Below are 23,586 nucleotides of genomic sequence, written 5' to 3' on the forward strand. Positions count from 1 at the left end.
TTTCTGTTGAACTCGCCTCATTTAAAAGTTGCATTTGCTGGGGTCATCTGAGGATGAGGGTGACCGGGATTATTTTTTTTTCCCTTGGGTCCCACTTGGTTAAGAGTGTTTCCATGCAGATCTTAGCATTTCTGAGCTACTTACCAAAATTCCATAGGCTTGCAGAGACTGTGCACTAACACTCCTTAGGGAGATGGATGTTAGTTTTCAACAGAATTCCTGGAAAAGTTAAAGAGGTGACTGAAGCAGGGTTATTTGATCCAGTTTATATGTAGGTAGCAGGCCAGCTTAGCTAAACAAGGTATTGTGCTTCAAATAACTAGAGCGGTCTAAGAGGTAAATGTTGGGGTGACATGGGAAAGGATTTCATCAGCCCAAAACTAATAAAAACAGGGATGGAAACACAAGACTTAGGAAATATAGAGGGGCGAAATATCTAATTTCAGGCACTCTGGTGTAAAGGTGAAACTGCCTTGCTAATGTGCACTTTGGTATAAGCCAGTTCTGGCATCAGATTGCCCTTGGGGGATGCCTTTTTCACCTGCTTTTGTTTTTCTCAGCCCCTAACAGAGTAGTGATTGTCCTGGTGGGAGGTAGGGTGAGGCAAAACCCTGGATTTTTTCTTTTTTGAGAATGGACTTACAGAAAGAAAAATACAGTTCTTTTCTTTTACATTACAGAAGGGAAGACTTCATCCGTGCGGTTTAATTCAGTTTCACATGCAATAACCTTTCAAATGGTGCTTGAAAGTCAAGTCAAATTTCAATATAAATGATATTGTCAGGTTAACATTAACGTATGAGACACTGCCCTTTATGTTTTTCTATCATCCCTTTGAATGTGTTGAACAGTAATTTTAATAGAATCATAAAAATCTTCAATTTCCTCTGTAGATTTAACCAATGCCAAGAGCAGTAAAAGAGTTATGCTTCTGTCTCGTTTGTAAGGTCTGTGATTGTTTTAACATCTCCATTCTTGCAGGCCTTGTGTACATAGAACCTAAGCCTGTTACGTCTTTGCTTAGAAATACCATCCCAGGAAGAGCCATTCAAATTCTTTTGTCCTTTCTTTGCTTCTTCCAACAGGGAGGTTAGAACTGGAACCTACAAGTGGAGAAAAAAAAAAAAAAAAAAAAAAAAGAGGTATGGAAATATCCAGACACCGATGTGTTTCATAATTTGGCTTCAGTGAATAGTCAGAACTGTGAATTAAACAAAATTAAACAAGGGCACTGGAAAGTTATTTAAATATGCATCAGATGCAGAAATTGAAGCCTGCAAAGTAATTTCTTAGGAAACATTCCAGTGACAGAAAACTGTGGGCAGAGCAAAGATACAATCTCAGTTTAAGCTGCAGCCTTTCAAAGTCTCTGTTGCTGCAGGAGAGGAAACTTGTCACCACAAGCACTGCTGGCACCAAGAGGGTGCAGGAAGGCTGAAGTGCCACCCCACACACTGACACTGGTGGCCACAGCAGCACCCCATCCCCAGGGCAGCCACCTCGTGCAAAGGGGCTGGCATCAGCCCATGGCAGCTGGAGCTGGGGATGCAGCCAGTGCTGCCCTGGAGGATGGAGCACAGAGGTGATCAGGGGTGGAGAGCCTGCCTCAGCCTCCCCAGCGTGGCAAAGCTGGCCATGGGACATCTGTGCCAAAGGAGCCCCTGCCTGGCACAGATGGGCACCCAGGGGCTGTCACACCACCCTGCCCTCCTGCCCCATGAAACCCCACTCTGGAGCTGCCTGTGGGTTTGGAGCAGCTGCCTCACTCACACTTTCCTTGCCCAATTCCAAAGAGGAATCACTTGTACTGGCTGAGTGTCTCTAGAAACAGTAAATGCTGCACAAAGGAGAATAGATTTACATTTTTTTCTACATTTGGGCTGTGAGCAAGACATGGCCTCTCGTACAGAGGTAGCTTGATTAGCATTTAAAAATTCACAGATATATAGATTCAATTAAAAACAAATTAGTAGGGTTTAGGGGGATTTTTGCCTTGACATCTCTGGTGAAAAACCTTCATCAAAAGCTCCTCTGATGCTTCCTAAAGAAAAAAAAATATTGGTTTGGCCATGTGAAAAGGCAAAATGAAACATTCCATCTCACCCCGATATTTCCAGGGCATCATTTCAGAGGTAGAAGAGGCAATTTGCTGCTTTTATGAATATTTGCCTAAATTTGGCCAAAACAGCCATGTCAACTTACAGAGTGATACTTACAGTAACTTACAGTGAACTTGTTAAGGTGTGAAAGTACAACTTCCAAAAAGCTGTGGAACTCCACTTCCAGTGTGTATGCACAGAACTGGAGTTACTCAGCCTTCCAGGGCTAGATTTTGTAAGCTGCCCTCAGAAATGAGTTATGGCCACAGGTTCCACAGCATTACAGGGCAAGTCTCCTCTGGATGACTGGCAGGTCATCTTATTTTTTCAGACACCTTACTACAGACACCATCTTTATGATTTCCATTTATCTTTGCTATGAACACACGAAGAACTGTGAAATACTAAAGGCTCTGAAATAGAACATCATAATCATTTTATCTTGGTGCCTTTTTGGCACAGAAGTGTCTGGCTCCATTCAGCACCTGTATGATAGGTTTATTAATGCCTCTTTACAAGGCCTTTATGAACAGAAATGGAGTAGTTTGGGAGAATGATAAGATCCTATAACAGTAAGAAGGACTGAAGGAAGTCCAGGACAAAACCAATAATCCCATATTAGTTACTAAACAAATTCAGAGGCAGCACTTAATAATGGGACTAAAATACCTGTGATTGTATCAGCTAAGAGTTCAGCACGATGCAAAAGAATCAGTGTAAAGCTGTGATTTAAAAAATACTTTAATTATGGTATTTCTTAACCTCAAACACTCAATTCACCCTTAACCAATTCACAGAATGTAGGATTTTTTTCTTGTACTCAAGAAAAAATTAGCTATGCAATGCACTCTTTCTAAATTCACAGAATTTTGGTCTGAAACAGCCTGAATATTTGGAGATTATTTATTTTGTGCCTAATGATTGACTTCTTTTCTAATGATAAATTATTATTTTAATTTCTTAAGAATTGCCTTTAATGTTTTGCATAGCAAGCAATAATTTTGTAGGGTTGCATATCCCTGGGTTAGGATTAACTACAGCCAACCTTATCCTGCATTTATTTTTAGCAGAGAATGTCTTGAGATTTTACACTTTAAGCATCAGTCATGCCATGGGACTAACCTACAAGAACAATCTGGATGATCCATTTTTCAGCAGACATATATAATATCAATAGGACATAAAGCTTTGAGTCCAGAAAATGCTTAATTGTGTTTCTGAATTGGGCCCTGGGTATAACATCAGTTATGGTTATTTGCAAGTTACATTTCAATATCCAGCTTTTCAGGCTGTGTGTTTTTGTAGTTGCAACTTTCCACTTCCCCCGCACCGATTTAAGCGATGTTATTCTTGGCTAATAGTAATTGTGAGAAAATTGAATTCCATCTGTTTCCACCAAAAGCGGAAAATAGAATGTGAGAATCAATAGAAGACTGCACTTGTTACACACATTTGTCACAATCAGTGACTTTGCTAAGGCAACATGTCCACAAGTATGATTTGCAAAATAAATAGCAAGTCACAGCATCTGATCACCAGCTGGCTTATTTAAAAGTCAGAGCCTCTTCTGACAGCTACAGATCATGAACTTCTAGGCATTGCATGGCCCCTCCAGGCTCGTTCAAGGGAAAAGACATCTTTCAGCACACAAATGGATGGAGGAGAATTTTAATACAGGTCTGGATGTGCATTCCTCATCAGAGTTTTGGGTTTACATCAGGTAGTTTCCCCATCCTAGATGATCCCTTTCTCATATCTGTGCTGATTACTCCATACCCCCTGTAATTTCACATGTACTTGCTGTGCGTCACCAGAGATTTCTCTGTGACTGATGCCAGCATCATTTCAGGTTTTCCCCTTAGCTAATGTTGTCAGAATTGAAATCTCTGTGGCTGCCTTTGGCTGAGCTGTCCAACCCAAGTCATTCAGTGATTCATGGCCATGATTTGACCAAGCTACAAAGAGGCAAACACTGAATAAGTCCTAGCAAGCCTGTGCTTCATGTACAGGCACAGCACCACTCTTTTTTTCACACACATATTTGAGCCACCTCATAGGACATACCAGTGTCTTATCTGCCTGTTTTTATCACAACCAGTGCCTGGGTGGATAATTTCAAGAGTCCTTCAGCAAGAATTGCTAGATTCCTTCCCAGAGTACAGTGTGTACTTTATCACAGTTTGCAACACCTTTGCCTAATTCTGCTACGGTCCCTGTGTAATACAGCATATTTTTGCAGATGGTGCTGTGACACAGCCAGCCTCAGCTCATGATTTCTTGCTATGTCAACAAAAGCCCAGTTTAGCCATGGCAGCAGAGCATCTCCCCCTGATCCCACCTCCTTACCCAAGTGTGCAGCTTTCCACCCACAGGCCCCATCCCCAAAAAAAGCCCAGTTCTGGGGTGCACAGAGGTATCAGACTGGTTGCTCTGTAGGAGGCTCACAATCACGTAACAGGTATGGCTTTAATAAAATGGATGCTCAGCCTAAAAAGCTCAAGGGCTTTGAGCTTCAGAGTTAATGCCTGTTGTTTGCCAAAATGTGTGGGGAAAAGGTGTGTGTGACTGCTGCAGTGCAACAGTAAAAACAGGAGTCATTAACAAGGAACAGTGTTGGAAGAATTATGTCAGTATGCTCGTTAACAGCATGCCTTCATCTGGAACTGTCTTTGCCATACCTGGGCTTGAATTTCTGCAGAGCATACATGCAGTGAAACCTGGAAAGTCCAAAGTGGTTAATTACAATGTTCAGCAGCCTAAAAAGACTCCCATAGGCAGAGAGATTTAAGGCAGTACAACAGCCTGAAATTTAGAGGGGAGCAAATAAAAAGGGACAGTACAGAGAAGTGTAACAGAAAGAACCACTTGGGACAAATAGGGAAAATTTAGGTGTTTAGTTTTTCCTAAAGGCTTCCTTATAGGTTAGGCAGTTATACCATAAAAATCCTTAAACAAGTCAAAGAAATATTTTCTACAGTGCCTAACAGCTATGAAAATGTTTGAGGGAACAAGGAGTCAACAACTTTAAAAGAAGGCAGACACTTAAATTTATATCTACAATTATCCCAACTGAAATAAAACAGATGGAGATGGATCTGTAGCAGGGTGCAGGACAAAATCCAGTTGCTAAAGGCCAGGCTCCATATGATAAGGACTTTTCATATCAGCTGACAGAAAGGTGAAGCTTTGATAATTTCACAACAATAAGCCAGAGTTCCATGGTACAGTGAGTGCTAGATGCAAACAAGAGTTTCCAAGCCGTACTTTTTAAAATTTCAGGGGTTTACTAATGTTAGCAATATACATTAACATAATATTCATAGAGGTTACAGAGGGACATACAGCTATTATTATTAGTCTTTCCCTCCTTTTTCCAGCAGGAAATGGCCAGCTTAGGAATGGGGACAGCATGTGGCTCCAGTCAAAGTGAACATAATGGGAAATGGAAAACCCTGCATGGGGCAAAAGTTCATGAGTTTGGTGCCAGTAATCAGATACTTCTAAGCTTGTTTGGGTTTTGTTGGGGGATTTTTGGGCTTTTTTAAGGGGTAAAAAAAAGTGAAATAAATCATATCTGGTAGGAAAATCAGGCTCTCTGAGGAGGAAAGCATGAGTAAACTCAAGTGCCAAGATCTGAAGGCAAAAGCTGTGGCAGATCTATATCCTGCATTAATCAAGCAGCTACAGAGAGATGTACTGTACTGAGCAGCTGGTTATCTGCTTCCTGCCCTCAAAGGCAAGATGTTCTGACCACATGTGCCCTAGCACATGCTGCACCTTAATCCAATCCCAAAAAAATTATAACCAACATCTATCTTGAGAACAATAACTGAATCTAGGATACCCTTAGTAAAAAAAAATAATCCCCATCCTGTGTTAAAAGTGAAGGGGTTTTGAAACATCCTGATTTTAAAGATTTGGTGTAGTCTTCCTACATGAGTTTCTGAGTTTTGAATCTTTCTGGAGTACTCAAGCCTGATTTCCAGGTCACTTCTCATGACTTAGTTCCTGATTCTTTTGTTATTACCATCTGCTTCCAGCTGCTTGGTTTCCCAGTCCAGATTGTAGAGGTATTTATTGTTTCTGACTGCAGGCAGGTAAATTTCCAATGCCCACTGAAGCAAAGTTCTGATTATGAATTATGTCTGATTGTGCCATTAGGGTTCTGGGATTGCCCCTCCAGGAGAAAAAAGGGCAAATATTGACCCAAGAAGCATCCAGAGGAGCCACTCTATAGATGATTGATAGATATATAGATAGGTAAGTGATAAGATATTAAATTCTATACATACAATTCAATGATGTATATACAGAGGTAGAGATATAGATATAGACATCAAGAACATCCTGAAAATGAACATGTGCTTTTGCATGGGAAATTACAAAACTAGTTTGATTTTGGCCCAGTACAAATGAGAACTGGCTTGGCACTCATGATGGTCATGCTCCAGTTTCTCAAACTGAACAATGGCTAAACTCTGAGTACAGAATTTCTTCCTAAAATCTGATCTAAATCTGCCCTTTTTCAGTTAAAAACCATTGCCCCTTGTCCTGTTGCTGCTTGTATAAATATTTTCTCCACCTTGTTATAAGCCCCCTTAAGGTACTGGAATCTTTGGAAAGATTCCTGCACCAGCTCACACTTGCACTGCTGCCCACCATGCCACAGGCTGAAGGGACTTTGTGTGATGTGAATCTCTCACACCCAACCCCTGCTTGATCTGGGAAATCACCTCCCCAGGGGCCCTCCACTATTCAGCAAATGTGAGGGGAGCAATTCACAGAGCTCACACTGACACTGAATGCCAGAGGTGAGGAAACAAGGTCCCAGCAATGCTGAGCACATCCTCTGAAGGTTCATGCTGCAATGTGTGGGTGGAGTGTCCTGAGCAAAGCAGCTCTGGGTAATTTGTGAAGAACAAAGCTGGTTCCAGCTCATTCTTGCAAGAGCATCTCAGTGCAGAACTTCACCACAAAACATTTCCCATCCTGTGATATTTGTCAGCCGAGCAATCTGACAAAATCCCTGAATTTCAAGGGGAAAATGTGACAGATTGTTTGTTGAATGCAAGCTACTAAAAGTGGTAAATGACTCTTTTTTACTACCTCTCCTGATACATGCAGCTGAACATATAAATCACTGAGCTCGCTGGAAGTCTGGAAAAACTCACAGTTCCGGAGTTAATCATTAATATTGTGGGGTTACAAGGAGGTATTTTTAAGATTGCCACAGCATGTGGGAAATTCCCATGTGAATTCCCTGCAGGTTTTCAAGAAATAGCCTTTTCTATTTGGCTCAGATGCTTTTGTAATTGTTTACATAAATTGAATATGAAGTATCAAGGTCAGATATTTTCCAGAAAGCCAAAGCAAACAATTTACCATTCTGTTGTAGAAGAAAACACCAGAACAATTCCAACACGGGCCAATTTCCTTTTTCTTTCTCTTGCTTTATGTGATATTACACTATCTTGCAGAAAACACAAGAGTTCTGATTACTTAAAAGCATGTCAATCTACTGGGTACTTCCCTCACTAAGAGAAGTAGCAATAAGTTTAACCTCACATACTCAAAGCAAGTCTATTTCCTACATTTTGTTTTCCAGATATCCACCATGAGCTGCAGTATCAGCTCAGTTCCCAGCATAAGCTCTGAGAACCAAAAAAATTATATTCATACAATTACAATGGCTTGATTTTTAGGGACTCTCTATCTCCCAGTTCATATTATCACTGGAAAGGATAGCCAAGAACAATGTTGACTTTTTCTTCTTGAATTGATAAAGTTTATACCAAATCAGTGCATTATTGCTGACATCTTTCCCAAAAAATCTGCTCAGAAAGTGATCTAACCCCAATGGCTGTGGACACTTGTTTGGATGACTGGAAAAGTCATCCAGTCCTTCAGCTTCTTTGGAAAGAAAAAACCCTTTTCCCTACTGACCCTACTCAGCTGGGATAGAAACCTTCTGTATGGCACACTGGCCATGACCCCTGGTCAGTGTTTTGTCACCAGCAATGAGGGTTTCAGGATTAAAGTAGCCTAATACGAGCCAAAAATGCCAGTATTTCTCCCAGGAGGGCCTAATCCTCTTGACCAACTGCATAATACATAGAGCACAAATTTTGGAGGATTAAACAGATGAAGTTTGCATCATAGCTGCTTCTCCTGACCCCTCCCATGCTCAGAGGCTCACACTGGGAAGTCACTTCTGTAGATAGAGCCATAAAATCATTTCTGTTGGAAAAGACCTTTAAGATCATCAACTCCAAGTATTAACCCAGCACTGCCAAGCCCACTGAAATATAAACCAATCTATTAACAGCAAAAGGTAATTAAAAAAACCAAAAACAAAACAAAAAAAACCAAACAAACAAAAAAAAAACCAACAAAAAAACATAAAATGAACCTTCTATGCAACACCATCAGTTTAGAGATTATGTGTTTTATGAAAATGTAACACTTAATTATAGAAAATTAAATAAGAAGTAATAATTGAGTCCTTCTGATACATTCACAGAACAGAATTGTGTTATGAAAAGATGTTATGTTAGAAAAGATGTTATGAACTCAGGGAAATTATAGATGGGTCAACTTATTTTAAAAAAACAAAACAAACAAAACAAACAAACAAACAAAAACAAAACAAAAAAAACCAAACAAGACCAAACAGAGAAAAACCCCAATAACACAGCAACAACAGGAAACCCAAATTTCACTTTAAATACATATTCAAGCATATGCATCTACAATTCCTTCTTCAGCAAGCTGAGCACCCAGGATTTGCACTGCTTGAGAAATTTCAGCTGATATAAACAACTGGAAACAAATACAGGTCAGTAAAAAGTATTTTTAAGAAGTAGACATCTTTGAGGATGGTACCATTACGTATTTTCACCATCTTTTTCTTAAAATCTAGCCCTCCTTAGGGTATCAGAGTTCCACAAAGATGTGGAAGCTCCCTTAGAGGGTACTGCCCACCCAAACTCCAGGTCAGATCCAAGACTGGGCACCCAGGGGTGCTTTAACAAAAACTCATTAAAATCCTTGCTGCAATGAGGCTTGAAAAATAAATATCAGGATGAGAAAATAAAGCCACTGAAATGTAGGCTTGGCCCAGTGCTCTCAGGAAGGACCCAGGCCAATTAGTCTGGGTCCAGGCAAGAATGAGGGAAGGCTTAAACACCATAAATTATGAAGAATGATTAAAAGGATGGGATTTGTTTAGTCTAGAAAGGAGAAAATTAAGAGGAATCATGATAGCAGTCTCCAAACTGAGGGACTTGTTGCTGTGTAAGAAAGGAAATGACCATCTCCTGTGATCCCTGGGAGCCTGGAAAGAAGCAGTGATGTCACACTGGCCCCCAGGCAGGACATGAGCAAGGCTTTAGGAAAGAAGTTTGTAACATTAACCAGTGATAAGCCTTGAAAACATTTCCTAGGAAGGTTGTGGGACCTCTGTCACTGCAGGTTTTTGAAAACATGTGAAGTAAATATATGCCAGGAGTAGTTAGTGTGAAGCCAACTACACCTGGGTGAGGCAATGGTCTGGGTGACCTCCCAAGAGCTTGCCCAGCCCTATTTTCAATTATTCTGTTCTTCCTTTCTTAAGCTGTGTGGAGAGATGTGCAATTGCTTGTCACAACCTGTTTATAAAAAGCAATTCTCTTGCGAAATTCCAATAGGACACCCCAAGACAGCACATTAGAAGCAAACACTAAATCTTATTTCTTTACACTGCTGCCTTGACACCACAGACTTCTTGTCCAGTCCTGTTTTTCATCTGGCTGTCACAGGTTGGCTCCAAGATTTTTAAGAGCCCATTCAGAAGCACTGTTATAAGTCTCCGTCTCAATGAATAATTAAAAACAAAGTTCCAGATGCTTTTAGAAATAGAAAATATAGACAACTAATGCTGTAATTGATAGTAGGACATTAGGAAGGAAAGGCACCACTGACTAGGAAATATCCTCCAGTCATGTACTGCACCCTGAGATAAGCAAATACTAAAATTAATTCAGCAATTTAGTTTTGATGCACCAAAAACATATCTGGAAAAAACATGTGCATTCTGCTCTTCTGTACTCCCCACCCAGCATTCTCATTAATTCACATCCAAAGCTACTGAGTTATTTAACTTTTTATCTCTATTCCATTGGGAACCAGGTAGCTGAGCACCACTGCAGAGCTGAGCCTGGGTTTGTACATCAAGTCCAAAGTCATCCTGAAGAGCCTTCCCAAGGCTGGCTGGCCATGGAGCTAAGGACTCCAAGCATTGTCTGCTCACAGCTGTGGTCATGGAGATGTTCTCTGAGCAGGCTTTACCTAAGTGCAAACAAATACACTCACACAAACAAACACACATAGTTTGACATTTTAAGCAGGCCTGGAGTGTTTGGTTAAAGGTCAGAAAACCACAACAAATAACATTTCAGAGTGTTTTCATTATTTCCCTCCACCTAAAAATGTTCCTCTGTTTTTAAGGCTGTAATCTTCCTTCTTAGAAACATTCACACACTAGAATCTTTCTCATTCTAGGTCACATCTCTTTTTCTTTTTTTTTTTTTTAATCACCTCCCTTATTTTTCAGGAATTCATCTGGAAATTCAAATAAGTTTTTGGGTTTTTTTAGTTAATCAGTGATTGTACAATCTCTACATTGAGCAACCATGCTATTATTTGGGCTGTGTGAATTATCTCCCTTTTCTTATTTTAAGAGTTTTGCTGCCTCAAATCCCCATTTAGATTTCTTGTGACTGTTTGGATATATGCTGTGTTGTGCAGACACTGCTGTCATTTGCAGGCTTTGTAAGATCAAAGAATAATTTCTAGTCTTTGAGGCTCACCACTTTAAAATCTACTTCCCAAATTAGAAATAGTTGGAAGAGGTTTTCTTCAACATACTGGTTTCCTATGATACTTGACCACATGAGCTCAATGCTAATCTTAACGTCACCATTGATTAAATGCATTTTAAATGTGGTGCCTCTCCCTCTGCTCAGTCACAGCTGGCACTCTACAACGCAAAAACAAGAGAGAGAGAAGAATATCTCCAGGTTGAAGCTGGAATGTAGGAAATTCAGATTGCCACATTGATTGTCCACTTAGTGTCAACTCCAGATGGAATTCTCCAGTGGAGCTTGGTTGCAGACATCTTGCAGGACCACAGGATCATGGAATGGTTTGAGTTGGAAAGGACCTTAAATACCATCTCAATTCACCCCCTGCCATGAGCAGGGATGCTGCCACTAGACCGGGCTGCTCCAAGCCCCATCCATCCTGGCCTTGACCTTCCAGGGATGGGGAGTCCTCTCTGGGCAATTGATAAACAATGATAATTGATCTTATGGGTATTTTGTTTACCTTGATCCATCCCATGACTTTGGGACTCCTTCTCAGCCAGAGTGGTGACACAGACTCATGTTTAGCCACCTATAACTCTATGTAGCCTGTGAAGTAATATGTGTGTTTTGCTGTTTTCAGTGAACTGCTATTTAAGATTTTTTTTTTTCCTAGATCACAATATCAGAATAATTATGAGAATATTTTAAACTAATGAAAGGATATGTTCTGATCATAACTCATTAACTCTGGACGAAAAAATGCTACCATCCAATAATCCTAATCCTAATTACAAGTAATAATGTCTTTCTCCTTGGAATGGAGAGCTTCAATTCACTGCAAATTCAAAGCAATTTAACAATAAGACAAAACGGGAACAAGAGAAGAGCCACATCTATTTAGACAACATAAAGCAGTGCTTGCTGTACAACAGTGGCTTGTGACTGACTGAACAACTGGGAAAACTCAGCAGGGCTGCTTTCTGAAGAGAAAGATGGATAAGTGTAAATTCATTTGGGCATGACAAGATGATAGCGGATGCAATACCGACACAATTATCTGCCTTCAAAAGACAATGAGGAAGACACATTTCTTTATTCATATGATGCCATTAAAAATAAATAAACTAACCAAGTGACAAAGGCACGTGGGCTGCAGTATTATTCCACCACAAAACACCAGGTTTCTGGAGAGACCTTCTGCAAGGGCAGGAGTCCCCCAGGCTCTGCTGCAGCCTCGCGCTGCCGGGAAAAGCTCTGCCATGGAATAATTAGACAACAAACCCAACTGTGGAAAGCTTTGGGAGTCAGAGTCCCCCATCCTCATCTTTTACAGTAAATAAAGGGTAAGTGATTGCCTTTGCATGAAAACAACCTTCCCCTCTACACTGGAGAATGGCAATGGGAATTACAGAAGCCTCCAAATTTGCTCAGATCTCATGCACAGTGCTGTGTCAAGGCAAGCCTGAAGGATTAGGAAAGAGTAATTTCTCTGCAATAGTTTCTCTTTGTGCTGCTTTGCTCTTTGGATTGCTGTATGGATTGATCTCCTCTCAGTTCCCTGAGCATTGCCTCTCCCAGTTATTCCACGTGAAGTTTTTGGGATATCCTGAAACAAAATATCTCAAGGCTGAGATCTGCTGGGACCCTGGAGATGTCCAGCACAGGGTGTGTGTAAGTCATTGTGTGAATATTGCAAAATAAATGTCAAAAGTTTTCTGCATTCACAGGCAAATGCAGAGCAGCCTTAAAAATAAAAAGAAATGCAAGGAAATGCTTTGTTCTTTATCAGGATGAGAGAAAAAGGCTCTTCACATCCCTGCTGATACATAAAGGATCCCTCCTCTCCCCCATTCTCACATTAAGGCTGCATTCACCCACCTCCCCTCCAATCTCACTTTGAACCAAGGAGGACCAGCTGATGTTTCCTCTGAGACCACAAATATGAGAGCAAGCAGAATCCCACACCATTATGGAACCAGATTTTGCAATCCTTTTTGCTCCACTTCCTCCCTTGAAATTAAAGCCTCATGTATCAATGTCACCCTAGTCCAGCCAGGATCCTTCTCCTCTTCCCTCCAGCCCAGTTTCTTCTGCTCCAAGCTGACATCAAGGACACAGCTTCCTACAGCACCAGATTGAACACTGGAAGGGGATGTTGAGGGGATTTTCCATTTCCCTAGTGCTAGAGAGCAGAATTAATTCAATCCATAACACAAGAGGCTCTTTCCACATCCTTTTCTGGAATATGGCAGAAGTATTGGTTTCCTCTCTTTCCCGTAAGGCCTATTTCCTGTGATGCATTTGAAAGCAAATTTAGAAAATACAATTGGCTGCACAAAATATGAAATACTCTTGTGTTGAGGATGGAAGCTGAGAGGGTTCTGAGGCATTTCAGCCTAAGCATTGTCAGTCTTCAAAAAAATTTAAATTACACTGTCCACAGCAGTCAGGATTAATTAGCCTTATTTTCTCAAGCTTTTCCCTTAGATTAATAGACTGCCAAGAGGAACGAACACAAAGGTGCTCATACCACCACATTTCATGGCATTTGACCATCCTTAAGAGTTAGTCTTCCTAGAGCCCAGTCTGTTGCCAAAGGAGACATCCTAAAAGGGCAGCACAGAGTCCACCTCTGGGAAGAGGCAGCCAGTGATCCCTGGGCAGTGCAGGGAAGCTTGCATCACCTTTCTAGACGTTTGACAAGAGATCCTGCTTTTTGGAAGGTTAATCTTAGGTGAGGTAAAGGGATGTTTTTACAAAAAACTTAGTCTGAGCTCCTACCCAAGTACTCTTTCTACTCTTTTCTCCTGTTTGACACAAAACATCTTGTCCCTACTCCTGATGTGCCCTCAGCCCTTCCTGTCGCATTTCCTGGGAGGACAAGGACCACAGGTTCTGCTGGAACATAGGCTGGAAACCAGGGTTGGAAAAAAACTGCTGCCCAGGGCAACTCTCAGAAATTTAAAAAAAAAACAAGAAACAGACTTGTTCCGTGAAGAAGAAAATGTTGCAATGTACAAACCCAAAACACGCAAAACTCAGGCTGGTCAGTCACAGCACTTCATCTCTATATTTCTGAGAAGTTCACTGAAATACCAACCTTTTATTGCTTTTTGTTTCCAGAAGGGATGTGGAAATTTCAGAATATCAATTTTGAAATGTCACTGTCTTTCAAACAGTGAAGCTTAGCCTTTTCTGCCAGTACTTCTCATTTCAAACAATTGGCAGGTCCTGAGGAAAAAAATACTTAGGTAAAAAAAAAAAAAGTGTTTCTTACAAGTTCTGAAAACCTTGCAGAGCACACTGCAGCACAAATGTGAGCTGCATCAATCAAGTGCAAATATTGCCTTGGCTCTTTCCCACAGCTCCCCAAGTGACACATATCCAATGGCTGCTTGTCCCTTCACCCAGCCCAGGATGTGAGCAGATGATCTGTGGTCCTTGCACCCCTGCTGAGTCTAAATAAACCACACAATAAAATAAGCAGGAAGGTCATTCTTCAATCTACTTTTCTCTACACATTGAGCATATAGAAAGCTGATGCTGAAGATGGTGGCTTGAGAGGATAGGAAATCTTTAATCAGGGATTATATTGCTTTTTGGAAGACACAAGCTGGCAGACATTAGTCTGTGGTATTTTAACTGTCTTGTCTTTGGATTACATTATTTTCATTTAAAAAAATGAGTTAGCCTCAAAAAGCGAGCACCAATGTTAATGTTCACTCTCCTGCAGATGCCCTCTCACCCTTCCCCAGAGCTCTCTGGCCACTCTGTCCTCCCAGGTGCTGGCACGTGGCTGGGCATGTTTCTGCTTTGGAGAGACAGACATCCTTCCTGGCTGCTGCCAAAACCAAAAGCAGTTCCTGATACTAATTCAGGTTCTTGGGAGAGTGCATTTTTCCTATTTGAAGCTAATGGTCAGGTTAGAGATTCATCCTGGGAAGTGATTCCAGAGCAATTCAGAGGCCTCAGATGCCCATTTCAGCAAGGCCATTTATACAGCAAAACCACAGAATGGAATCACAGATTATCCTGATTTGGAAGGAATCCACAAGGTTCATCAAAGTCTGACTCCTGGCCCTGCACAGCACCATCCCCAGGAGTCCCCCTGTGCCCCAGAGCTTTGTCCAAACACCCCCTGAGCTCTGCCAGGCTGGTGCTGTGCCCACTGCCCTGGGGAGCCTGTTCAGTGCCCAGCCACCCTCTGGGGGAAGAACCTTTTCCTGATCTCCAGCACAAACCTCCCCTGGCACAGCTTCAGGCCATTCCTTGGGTCCTGTCCCTGTCACCAGAGAGCAGAGATCAGTGTCTGTCCCTCCTCTTCCCCTCTCAGGAATTTGTAACTGCACTGAGGTCTCCCCTCAGTCTCCTCCAGGCTGAGCAGACCAAGTGCCCTCAGCCTCTCCTCTCACGGCTTCCCCGCAAGGCCCCTCACCATCCTCGTGCCCTCCTTTGGGCACTCTCTGATAGTTTAATGTTTTTCTTATTTTGCAGGGCTCAGAACTGCCCCCAGCACTCGAGTCCATCCCAGAGCAGAGCAGAAAAATCCCCTCCCTCCACCATCTCATGATGCTGTGTTTGATGCACCCCATCAAAAGCCCTGTCCTGATTCCAGGCTGCCATCAGACAGCACCTGACATCCTGAAATCATAATTTAAAATGTTAAAGGTGCAAGTGCAGTCTGGGTAGTAAGAAGTTCACAGATCTGCACACCTTGAGATCATCTCCCAGGAGAGGATGCTCAGCTGTGTGTGTGCAGAGCTGGCACAGAGGCTGGGCTCTCTACTCCCCCACCTTAAGCCCGTGTGCAAGTGTGTGTTTATCTTCAGGCATAAAGTTTTTTAAAAGCTTTCATTGGCTTGCACAGGGTGGTAGATGGCAGAATTAATGGCTGTTCTTCAAAGCTATAAACTGCACGGTGTGTTTGCTCAGACTTTGAGCCATGAGTTACTGCTGTAATTAAATCCAGAAGGAGAGACCATAATAACATTCTGACTTGATTTCCAGTGGCAGAGCACTGATTAAGAGAGCTACATAATAAATGAGAGGCATTTCAGAATCACACTGTTGATGTTATCTGTAATTTTTTTATAATTAGAAAAGCCTAAAGAAAATTGTATATTATAATTACATGCATTATTAATCCTACTCTAATATGAATTCTTCTATGATTACAGGTTGCAGCACAATTTTTGCAATTTTTTGTATGAGGTCCAGTGTTTACCAAGTGTGTCCAGGTTTACAAAAGCCCTTATAAGCAACAGATAAATTAGACTATATTATTTCAAACTCATGCAAAGCAGAGAAAGTTCAAGTTTATGACTCAAAAATCCAAAAGGAAACAGACAGTTTAGGGTCAATCATTTTACTGTTTAAACTCCATGGCATGATGAAAATAACATTAATATAACAAGCTTTTGTGGAGTCCTTCACACAGAAGTCTTGAATAATTGAATGTGAAAGGAGGTACACAGGATATTTAATGATTAAAAGCCCATCATTTATGATTCATTCAGCTCTTTTAGAAGAGAAGACTGGCCTGACCACAGCACTTTGTTGTTGAAAAAAACTCTATTCTACCACTTTCCATGGCTATTTAGTACATAATCTTTTCAACATTCTTCATTTAAATCAGAATGGATTTAGCAGAAGATAAACAGAGAAGCTCTGAGTACCTCACCCCTGAAGTGTTCAAGGCCAGGTTGGACTGTGTGACCTGGTCTAAAGAAAGTTGTCCCAGCCCATGGCAGAGGGTTGGAATGAGATGATCTTTAGGGTCCCTTCCAACCCAAGCCATTATATGATTCTATAAACTAAGCTGTGCCTTTTATCACCTTTTTTTCTATTCATAATTTAATTAAAGGTACAAGACCAATAAGATAAATTGTAAGATGCTGGATTTCCAAGCAATGAAGACTCCAGCATTTGTGTTTCAATACTCCTGATCTATATTTTCTGATCTATCTTCAATAAATCTTTCTTTCTCCCTTTTGTTCATGTTATTATTTTTAAAGCAAATAGCTCAGTAAATTCTATGCTGACCTTTTTCTGAGGTGATTTGGAATACTGCAGAAGTCAATATTGTCTTGGCTTCTCTGTGATGAGAAGATGCATTAAAAGCCTTGGAGGGCTTGATGGTTACCACAGTATCTCCAAGGCTTCTTGCTCCCACATCAGGCAGCAGGCAGATCTCACACAGTACTGGAACTGAATCATTTGACACATGTTTGTGTCAACTTCACCATGTCTGCTAATGTCTGAATCCCATTTTAACTAATTTGGTGAAAAACTCCACATCCAAAAAGAAAGAAGAAAGCAGTAAAGCCAAAGCAACATACCTGCAGCACCCTCATAAACTCAGAGATAACAGGATCCACTTGGCACAGACCTATCCTGAAATATCAGAAATGAAAATATGAGAGCGTGGAAGTGGAGGAGTACAAATACACATGGGACTCTCATTTCTGACCCCAAAATGTCAGTAATCGCCCAACCTCAGCCAAATGGTTCTCCAGATCAGCTCTTCCCAGGACTGAAATCCATGTGCCACGACCACCAGCGTTGCAGGACCACCCAAGGCCGGCCTCTGCCAGCCAGAACCACACAGCTCCCATGTGGCTCAGGGAAACAAGGCCACGCTCATGCCTGGTAAAGGCTGTTTGGAGAATTGTTACCAGGAGGTTCTGAACACGTTCCAGTCACTGAGTGTTGATTCTGGCAGGCACAAATTGAGCCATGCTTGGTCCCACACTGAGCCTCTGCACTGCAGTCGGGGGCTCCCTCCAGATGGTTACAGATGCCTCTGAATGGGGACCAGCTGGTTAATGTTTTCTTGCCTTGGTTACAAGCAGATAAAACCATTTGCGTCATGGTTACTTTTGACGGAAAAATGGTTTTGCTTAATTCACTTTTGGCTCAGTAAAGGGGGTGGATTTAGCTGGAGACAAAAGGGTTATTCTGTCAGTTTATGGAAATGTGGCACACAGGTTTGCCTGTCATTTAAATGCTCAATCCAAACTCAACTGAACTTTCTTAAGACAGACGGGAAGGCCCCCGCCAGTGCTTTCACATGAAATGCACTGGTTGTCTCCTTCACTTATTTTTTTTGCCATAACATGCCCTGACTGGCAACGAGCTTTGATTTCAAGTTTTCTGGAGAGATTCCAACTGGAGGAGCCTTAGTCCACATTTGTGTTTTGTCTTCATTGACTTCTCAAGTTATTTTACAATGTTTACCTTGAAGAACAGATACTTCTAGCCCTACTTCTTGCAGGTGAGAGATTTCCTTCTTTGATTTTTGTAATTGTTAATAATTAAAGAAGGGATTAAGAAACAACATGGAGGAAAAACCTTCTCACTCCCCAGTTGCCCAGGATTGTATCAGGACAGAGGTTCAACCAGCTGGAGCAACACTGATTAGAGTGGCAATTTATCTGATCTTACCTTAGAAGTTCTAATGCCAGATCTCATCCCCAGAATATATTTGACTTAATTATGAAGCAAAGAAGCCTTCTACCAAGTAAGATCTTCCAGTTTCTCCCTATTTTCTGGGAAGAGTTTTCTTTTGTCTGAGCTGCCAGATCCCACTATTAAATTCTCTTAATACAGGATTTCTCCTTCCAAGTACTTTTAAGCACAGGTGTTATTCTTTACAGATTAACTCAATTCACCTCAATCAATCATTCGGATTTAAATTCCAACTAATGATTAATCAGATAATTTCTTAATTAAGATATTTTCTTAATAGTACTATCTTAAAATTATTAATTTCTCAATAAACTGCTTTAAAACTAAAAAAATAATATTTTCCTTGTCTATTCACACACAAATCAGATACCTCAACCTCTAAAGTACCCTTATTTTGTTTGATAGTGAGATCAGCACAAACAGCACCAGGAGTGGTGATGTCTGGTTTTGGTCAGATTAATCCTTAGTGAATCTGAGTAAATCTTGAGCATTATAAAAACAGACCTGCTACAAGCATGAAGAATGAGAGCCACAGTATGAAAAAGTTCATTTCAATAGGAAAAAATTATTTCTTGTGAAGAGTTGTCATTGACAATGGTATGAAAATAACCACAGATTACCTTAGCTGTGCTGGGAAATGTGCTTTGCTGGTCCCTAAACATGGAAGTGCAATATAAATCGTGTACATTTTCCTTTTCTGCTAACTGCTTTCTCTGCCATAAAAAGAGTCTCTGACTGCTAAAGCAAATTGATTCCATGTGCCAACTCCCCCACAAAATTAGTGAATCTACTAGTGGATGCACTGCCCCTTTATGGATGCCTGCATCACTTACTGCTCTGGGAATGGGTCTGATGGGGTGATTCAAGACCATCTTATGAAGCACACATGCAATTATTGCTGGGACAAGAACCCATTTTATACAAAGCTGTATTTATCCTTAGTGTGAAACGACGCTGCTTCAAATTATCCAAGTGACTCTACAGAGACTGTGTTCAGCAGTTAACTCATTAACATTGCAGTCTCCAGATGGGCAAAGACAGATCACATGGATTTATACATTCATTGAATAGCCAAATTCGGCAGCTCCTTTAAAATTATATCTAAATATTTTCTAACATAGCTAAGAGGTCACTCTGATCTATTTTGGAGTACTGCTTATAAAATCTGTATTGCCTTTGAAAGCAATTTATGAGCTGGATTGTCTTTAAAGGTGCTGTAATTCTTGCTGAATATAATTGGCCACATTACCTGCCAAATTATGGCAAAAACTGACATCCCCTGCCTTTAAATACATTTTGCTTCATGTGTTTAAACTCCAGATGTGGATAATATCTACGGTTCATCTACATGGGGTTGTATTTCATCTGCTACCCCTGAGTGCTTGAAGCTAAATCAAGTCTGACAGATTGAGATGTGACACTATATTCCCACTTCAGAGACTGTGGAGCTTCTCATAAGAGAAGCCCAGAAAATATTTATTTCTGCAGTATTCCAAATTACCTAAGGAAAAGGTGAGCATAGAATTTAACCAAGCTGTTTGCTTAAAAAGAGAAACAAAAGGGAGAAAGAAAGATTCACTGCTTAGTAACTGGATAAAAGGTAAATCAAAATGTTTATCTTCACTATAAACACATGTCTTCAAACATCTGGAGGAAGCTTCCCAGTGATGGTAAACTCTGCTTCTTCCAGTGAAGACAGATATTGGTCAGAACTGAAACAGAATCTATGGAGAAAGGATTCCTTGGGTGATGGTCGATGGCCAAGGCTGTGATCTGTTAGAATTTGAATATATGTTTTGAACTGAACATCCATAAACATAAATCTTTTCAAGTGTCATGATTTTGATTATGTCATCCCTCCCCTCTTTATGAGGCTGCTTATCAATCTGCAGGACCCTTGTCTGATCCTTTTGCCTGCCCTAAGTCTGCTGTTTCCCAGAGAAATGTGTGGGGTTATTTACTAGTGTGTTATTAAAGCCTCTTCTTGTAGATGCATGCAAGCTCATATGTTGCCATGTTAACAGGAGTTATATAAAACTTGCTCTCATTAAAAGCTCCTGGAATAAAAAGATTACTTCAGCTACACAAAACTGATTTTTTGTGATCACTGAACACCCTGTCCTACATTGCTTCCTGACTCCAACATTACTGTGGATGTGAAGCTCAGAGAGAGAAAAAGGGAAACTAGCACCTTGCTTAACTTCCAGCCTGGTGCCAATATTCTTCTTACTGCAAGACGGATTAACCAAGGACCCAAAGTAAATTAATTCTCTGTTCAAACATTGCTATCAGAAATTATGTATGGCAGAGTTCCCTGAAAATCACCAGCATATGGAGAATTTCTTCAAAGATTTACAGTTCCCCAGGCTCTCTCTGATAAAGACAACATATTTAGAGAAGGGAACAGCAAGAGTGGCGAGCAGCATCATGGTGCCTTAACAGAATGTCTACCATCCAAATGATGGCATCTTTGATCACTTGGAGCCAAGCCCTCCCATGGCAGTGTCTGACAACTGCCCTCTCTCTGCCCACCTCAGGTGTTTAGTTACACATAAGAGAACAGCAATAAATGGATTGAATTATGCAAAGCAGTACCCTCTCAGGATGGAAATAATGATACAGCCAGGAGAATTTCTCTCAGTAAATCAGTCCCATCCCCAGATTTGGACAGAGTTATCAAACAATAGCCCTGGAAGGAATGAAAGATGCCTTTACTTGAAGGCATATCTGCATATGTCATTCCTGACAAAGGTTTACCCAAGCTGTTCTTAATGACCCTACAATAATAGGAACTTCACAATCTCTCCAAGAAACCTATTCCACAGCCTTACAGCCCTTGTCCTTCAAGAGCTTTTCCTAACACTCAATTTAAGTGTCCCTTGTGATATTTTACAAACACTACTATTTGTCCTGACTATCATGAACACAGAAAACCTTCCTGTCCTTTTTGAAATTGCTCTTTTTGTGGCACTACCTAACCCCAAGTATTTCAACTTTTACTCACAGATCAGAGATTAAAGAAATAAAATAGGCAAACCCCTCACACTCTTTATCAGAAGAGGACATTAAACTCTGTTCTGTACATCCACAATTCCCTTAAAATTCATTAATGAGAACTGGCTATTGGTTTCCCATGCTGAGCAGAGAAGAGAGCCTTCCTGTCTGACCCTGATGGTGGGATGTTTGTCATGCTGACAACATCAAGTCTTTGTCTACTCACAGCTAATTTTCTGAAGAAATGTTTTTAGCCAGTTCTTTCCCAGACTATTTTCTTAGCAAAATATGTCTAGTTAAGAATACTTTTCACTTGTCCTGCACTGAATTTCTTCAGAAATTTGTATCATATACCACACAAATATAACTCATTCCTCCAATGTGCTTGCAGTCCTTCTTAGTTTTATGCCTGCCATGAACTTACCAAGCAAATGTTAATTTTTTTTTTTTTTTTTCAAATCAAGCTATGCAACCTTTTAGCCTCCCCAAACCAACCCACAAGGGTTTTTTTCACAGTAAGGGAAATTAAAATAGTTTAATACAATGTATTTTTGACCAACCTATATTGACTGCTACTTGTCTTCCAACTATTTTTTCAAAAGTTACAGACAATTTGTTATGGTTGATTTTATTTTCTTCTAGAACCATTCATCTGACTGGACTGCAATTCCCAAGCTAGTTTGGAAAAAGAATAATTTTTCCCCATCTCCAGTATTCTTCAAGCTTATTGTAATTATCTGCAGACAGCTTTCATTGTCCACTGAGTAGCAGACCAATCCTCCCTTTGATCTTCCTCATTCTATTAATGGATCTTAAAAAATTATTTATGGTTATCTTTGAGGTCTCATTTTGTGCCTTGGCCTTTCTGGCTTCACCCCTGAATACTTATACTGTTTTTTCAGATTTATTCTTAGAAATTTGACCTCTTCTTTTTTTTTTTTTTTTTTTTCCTGTGTCTTTCTGGTGTTGAAGTTACAGAAAATCCCTTCAGAAAATCCCAGCTCAGCACCTACTGAATTTCCTGCATTCTTGCATTTGGATAGCCTGAACTCAGCCCTCAGCTACCCTGAAAACCTGACAATTTTATCCTCTGTTAGTCGTACCTCTTAAGAGTTCTTATGTATCACATTTGGGTTCGTTGATATCTTGTCTTCTTGAAACCCACTGTTTCTATCATGATCTGTGCCACCTTTCTCTTCTGACACAGAAGTCCCTAGGCAATTAAAGAAAAATAAAAAGCTTAGAAACCATGCAGCAAGTAGTACAGTCACCCATCACTTAATGACAGTAAAGCTGAATATACAGAGGAACAAAGCATAACACTTCAGCTGCCAAGTAGGACAAAACAGTAGTTAGGAGGGAAAGCTTTATGAGAAAGGAGAATCTACCAGCATGTGCTCATGTAGTGTGAGAGTTTCAGAGGGGTTTGTGACTGTCTCCACCCAAAATAAAGAGAAATTTTCTGATCCTTGACTCAGCAAGCCATATTCTCTCAGTCCTGAAGTTCTGTTCTCCTGATGACCCCCCCACCCAAAAAAAAAAAAACCACCCAAACTATTAATCTCAATAGTTCAACCAAAACAGGAACTGAAAGCATGACAGCCCCCCTTGAGCATTGGCACCATATTTCTGCATGCTCTCTCTGCATATGTGCATCAACAGTTCTCAATTTCTTCTGTGGACAAAGCTTAAATTTTAAGCTTGAACTTCTTAGGGCTCATTAACAATATAAAGTACTCTTCTGCCCCCAGCACAGAATGGGAGCTCACCTGGGTCTCTTTTGAGGTGCCACTCACCAGCAGCACATTAGATTTTAAGCCCTTGCTTCAAGACACAGCTTCCCCTGATGGGGCAATTAACCCCAAATTGAATAAATTGAGAAAACATGGCAATTAATCCCAATCAGCCATTGACTCAAAAAAAATTTAACCACTGCCTAGAAGTAGATATTTGAACAACTGTGAGTTTGGAACAGCATCCCCCCAACGCTTAAAATCACCCAGCAAGACCTGGAATCCTGGAAATCAGCACTGACACCAGCCCCTTGTACACTGCTTACTCCATACCAGCCTTCCCTTCCCAGACCTGCTGCCACGGATGGAAAGTGAAAGAGATTTGTCACCTTCACAAGGAACTTTGCAGCTTCTCATTGAGCTTTCATTCCTAGACACACAGCAACCCTC

At 40.8% G+C, this 23,586-nt stretch overlaps 1 long non-coding RNA gene across 2 annotated transcripts in view; it reads right to left on the reverse strand.

Moving 5' to 3' along the window:
- LOC146767510 (uncharacterized) overlaps positions 1–17,750 on the reverse strand; it is a 67,756-nt gene extending 50,006 nt beyond the window's left edge. Inside the window, exons 1-4 of one of the 2 annotated variants that reach the window (XR_014954637.1) lie at positions 17,437–17,750; positions 17,281–17,335; positions 1,013–1,103; positions 145–219 (exon numbers count right to left, since the gene is read on the reverse strand). This is a non-coding gene — a long non-coding RNA (uncharacterized LOC146767510). Of the gene's footprint in view, positions 1–144; positions 220–1,012; positions 1,104–17,280 lie in introns of both variants that reach the window. The other variant, XR_014954636.1, reaches the window with a different exon arrangement.
- Between the last annotated feature and the right edge of the window lie 5,836 nt (positions 17,751–23,586).

The sequence above is a fragment of the Lonchura striata genome, chromosome 4 (assembly GCF_050655825.1).
Source record: "Lonchura striata isolate lonStrDom1 chromosome 4, ASM5065582v1, whole genome shotgun sequence".
Classification (NCBI taxonomy): Eukaryota; Metazoa; Chordata; class Aves; order Passeriformes; family Estrildidae; genus Lonchura; species Lonchura striata.